We start from the raw sequence: 5,236 nt of genomic DNA, 5'->3' as shown, positions 1-5,236 counted from the left end.
AATAATAAACAACTTCCACGACTGTTGTCATATATTCTTTCCTTTGCTGGTTTTTCCTTCGTGGCGTACGTCCGAAGACTGTGTTTTTTTGTAGGTCATTTTTCCAACGGGCTTCGTAGCAACGTCGTTCCATACCCTTGGTCGCCACTCCTTTTCATTTGGACACGATCCCATGTTTTCGTGAACACCGTACTTTTTGTACAGCCGATTTGTACGGCGACTCCATTTCCTCCGGTGTGCGGGTCTGTTTACATACTTGTAAACCGCCCGGATCTGTCTTTCCGGACTCGCTCTCAAGCACGTCCCGAGGACGTTTATTTTCGCCCTCGCCTTACGAACGAAGACCATCCTTTTTCACCCTCGATGGCCGCGTTTGCAGTAATGACGTTGTCTCCCAGTGCTTCTTCCCCAATTCCCGCTGTTTACGCTCTTGGGCGGTCCACGTTGTCGGTTCCAAACACAAGGTTAGCGCGGTACTGCAACGGACTTCCACAACTCGCGGGATACCTCGTATCGATCGTATGCGCCGCTGCCTGTTGAAGATATTGTGGTTATGAGACGGTTCGCTTTAATGATTCGTGCCGCATTTGTAGCGTCGAGATGTTCTTCTCGTGTGAAGAACGTTACGCCCAGGTATTTCGTCTCGTCAACCAACACTGGTCTTTGGCGTGAAGTTCATTATCACCGACTTCTCTGTGCAGAACCTCATTGTCTTTGTCTTGGAGAACTGCCCCGCAGTATCCAAAGTAAAATAGTCCATAATGAAAAAGGATAAAAAAGCTAAACCCTAAATAAATTTGAAGAAATTTAAAAACTTACAAATAGCTCGTCCTAACAAGGGACGGTCCTAACAAGAGATGGTCCTAACCAGGGAGGTCCTAACCAGGGTCGGTCCTAACCAGGGTCGGTCCTAACCAGGGAGGTCCTAACCAGGGACGGTCCTAACAAGGGACGGTCCTAACAAGGGACGGTCCTAACCAGAGTCGGTCCTAACCAGGGACGGTCCTAACCAGGGACGGTCCTAACCAGGGACGGTCCTAACCATGGACGGTCCTAACCAGGGACGGTCCTAACCAGGGACGGTCCTATCCAGGGACGGTCCTAACCAGGGAGGTCCTAACCAGGGAGGTCCTAACCAGGGACGGTCCTAACCTGGACGGTCCTAACCTGGACGGTCCTAACCTGGACGGTCCTAACCAGGGACGGTCCTAACCAGGGACGGTCCTAACCAGGGACGGTCCTAACCAGGGACGGTCCTAACAAGGGACGGTCCTAACAAGGGACGGTCCTAACAAGGGACGGTCCTAACCAGGGACGGTCCTAACCAGGGACGGTCCTAACCAGGGACGGTCCTAACTAGGGACGGTCCTAACAAGGGACGGTCCTAACAAGGGACGGTCCTAACAAGGGACGGTCCTAACAAGGGACGGTCCTAACAAGGGACGGTCCTAACAAGGGACGGTCCTAACAAGGGACGGTCCTAACAAGGGACGGTCCTAACAAGGGACGGTCCTAACAAGGGACGGTCCTAACAAGGGTCGGTCCTAACGGCTTTCCATTCATATGTAAACCGTGCAAATATAATATGCTCAGATGAAATAACCCTCAAACACGAGCTTTGCATGATAAAGCTATAGCTACGGATAGGGGGTTTAATGCCAATTCGCTAATTTTATCAGAGTTGTTGGATCCAATCATATTTTGGAAAAATAATCACTTAAATGATTATTGCACAATCACGCTATAGTTCAGCACTGAGCCTCCTAGTGTCTAAATATGAACAGGGCGTAATATACTACTACTACTACTAATACTACTACTACTACTACTACTACTACTACTACTACTACTACTACTACTACTACTATTTAGTTCGGTTGCAAGTACCCATTTTATACGATTTAAATTAATGACCAAAAACTACACTTCAGCTACTGAGGACAAGCTGTATCCAGAACAAAATCTCGAAAATAGCAAGGGAGATCTTTTAAAGTTCCGTCATGAAACTAGTCTTTACAATTCATTAGAACTTCCAGATTATTATCAGTAGTAAAAATTAAAATTCGAGGTAATGCCGGTTTTATTATTTTTGAGTCATGCCGGAGAAACTTTTCCCCTTCTTAGTTTTTTGTTATAACTCTGGTATTTCCAAATCGATGGCACTTGTAACGGCAGGGTGTGTTGATTTATCTCGACAGCGTTGAATTAAACTTTTTAATGATCTTAGTTTTGGTAAAGTTGGCAGAACGTGGTCTGGCACGCTTCCCCAGATTATCTGCAATAATGGTGTTGTGGAATGTTCTTAATTTGCTAAACTGGTTCTTGGTACTAAATTTGATATTTCATATTATGTTGTTTTTAAACCTTAATAATTTGAACTTTTGTTACTCAATTAGGCCTTTTTGTTAGATACGCGATTGAAATTATGTTTTTTTGTAGATGAAATCGAGGTTAGCTTAAACTAAATATTATTCGGCAGATCAGTACGTTTTAAGATTCGATAGAAGATCTTACGCCGCTCGAACTAAGTTATAGTTATGTTTTTGGAATTTTGACTCATGTTTTAAATAAAGTTCTTATGTTTATTCTCGGCTTGTTCATGTCTCCACTATAGTAAAATATTCTTCACTACTTATTTCGAAATATTTCAAATGGTACTTGTCGTGGCTACTGTCCGCCGTCCGGCGTGCTTGTTCTTATAAACAGTTTTTCAACAGCTTACCATCAATTTCAATTTGGTCCCGACCATGATAATGATTGAAGTACGCGTAGCCAGAAAAACTAGTAAAACTTTCCCTTTTTGGGTTTTAGAGAAAGATACATCTAACAACAAAAGAAAACTGTGAGATTATTGTTTTTAGGTTTTTTAGGATGTTATTTTTACGATGTTTAATAAATACAGAGTTGTTGATTTTCGAGATTTTGTCCGGGAACGGTGCTTAGAAAGTAGCAAATAATATATCATTAATGCCTAGAGAGTACCAAAAATATCTCACTAACGCTTAGAAAGTACCAACAATATATCATTAATGCTTAGAAAATACCAACAATATATCATTAATGCTTATAAAGTACCAACAATATATCATTAATGCTTAGAAAATGCCAACAATATATCATTAATGCTCAGAAAATACCAATAATATATCATTGATGCCTAGAAAGTACCAACAATATATCATTAAAGCTTAGAAATAACCAACAATATATCATTAATGCTTAGAAATCACCAACAATATAAATTTAATGCTAATGAAGTACCAAAAATATATCATTAATGCTAATGAAGTACCAACGATATTTCTTTAATGATTAGGAAGTACCAAAGATATCTTAAATACTTATAAAATACCACCAATATATCTTTAATGCTTAGAAAGTACCAAAATATGTTTCATTATGTTAATTTCTTTCGTAGCAATAAGGTTCAACTGCTTTATCTAGAAAGTGAATACATCGCTGTCGGCCCTCGCCTATTCAACGCATTGAGCCCTAACCAACCCCATACCAAATATTTTTCAAGGTTATCTTAGGAATAGCATGGGGCCCATGCGCATGCCCCGGTCGGTATTCGCAACGTTGCGCTGTAAAGTGGGTTTTAATGCAGAACAGCTTAGTAGAATTGCTAACGCAAATGAAATAATGACAAGAATATTGTTGTGTAAAAGAAATGCGTCATGACGTGTGCAGGTGGAATTGTTGTACCTCTATAACGGAACTTCCATTTTTAAATCGACGCCCAGTCGTAGCGTTTTGCTACAAGTGATAACCAGTCATAGTCATTGATGGATAAACAACCGCCCGAGCTATTCCTTTAGCGGGGACCCTTGACCTTGCTCTAACCTCGTCTTCTCGCCACTACCTCTTGGCAAGTTCCGGGCCCCTAGGCTTAATCGTACTCAGCCTATCGGTTAATCTGCTTTCTTTTTACTTCTCCGAGGGGTTTTATAATCACCGTGTCTGTCTGCCTGGTCGGCGAGTGCGTACGCATTTTCGGAGCAAAGTGTCATTACTGCGTTCGCAGTTTCTTGGAATTAGAGAAAATCTTTTTCCAAAAGAGCACTTCTTTGGTCATTGGGTGTAGTGTAATTTTATTTTCAATTTGCGTTAGTATCGGGCGGGATTCAAACCCGAGCCCTCCTGAATGACAGGTGGGTGTTCTACCACAGAACCACGCATACGTATTCACTGAAAATTAGAAACTCTTCCGAGGAGAGGTATCTGTTCCTTCTGATCGTCAGTATCTAAAAGAATATTTTTTATAAGAATAATAATATATAATTTCAATAGCATATAGTTATGACTGCATACATGTATGTCAGAAAAATAATTGAAGTAAACTGAAATTCGAAAGCTTGCAATTGAAGGGGCGTTTGTTTTTTTACACACAAAATCTGTATAAAATGCCACGCGGGGAAAAACGATCATTCCAAACATTCATCTCGAATCAGAGGACATCCAAGCAAACCAGCAGCTCATCCATCCACACAGAGAAAATGAAGTTTTCAGTCGTGTTTGTCTTTGCTCTTTTCCTACTGGCTGTATTCAGCTCGAATGTATATGCCCAGGATGACAAAACCGCGGGCGTTGACCCAGCTATGACTGGTGACGCTACCGATGCTAGCAATTCAGAAAACATTGTACAAAAAATTCGTGAGTATCAATAATTTGTATCCTTTTGCAGTTGGGGTTGCATTTTACCAAATTATGTCCATCTTCTTTTGTATTCCAATAATATTATTCTTCTTACACAAAGTGTTGTGTATTCGTTGCTCGCGATCTATTAGCGCCGCTGTGATCTCAGATTTAATTTCTTTGTTAAATAATAATAATAATAATAATAATAATAATAATAATAATAATAATAATAATAATAATAATAATAATAATAATAATAATAATAATCAGCTAGGCTAATACCCAAGGCACCACCTTAGGCCTAAGTCGTCAAGCGACTTTTGAAGCCATTAATTCAGGTGGCCGGGTTACAATGCGTAGGAGGGTGGTGGCAAGCCTTGCATGCCACGCGTTCGAGCCAACAGCTCCCTACACTAACTATTACCGTTAATATGAACAAGTTTTTATTCAGGTTTATTAAAGGGCAACGCAAGTCGTGATGCAGGGGGGAGGAATGTATCATAACCTATAGATAAAAACAGCATCTGCGCATGCGCTTTTGTTGGGGAAACGGAAACGTTGGGGGAGAGTTAGAGCAAGAGAACGCCTGGATTTGAGG

The sequence above is a fragment of the Leiobunum rupestre genome, chromosome 2 (genome assembly GCF_980474605.1).
Source record: "Leiobunum rupestre chromosome 2, qqLeiRupe1.1.hap1, whole genome shotgun sequence".
Taxonomy (NCBI): domain Eukaryota; kingdom Metazoa; phylum Arthropoda; class Arachnida; order Opiliones; family Sclerosomatidae; genus Leiobunum; species Leiobunum rupestre.
The sequence above is the reverse complement of the archived record's forward strand: the minus strand, read 5'-3'. Positions refer to the sequence as shown.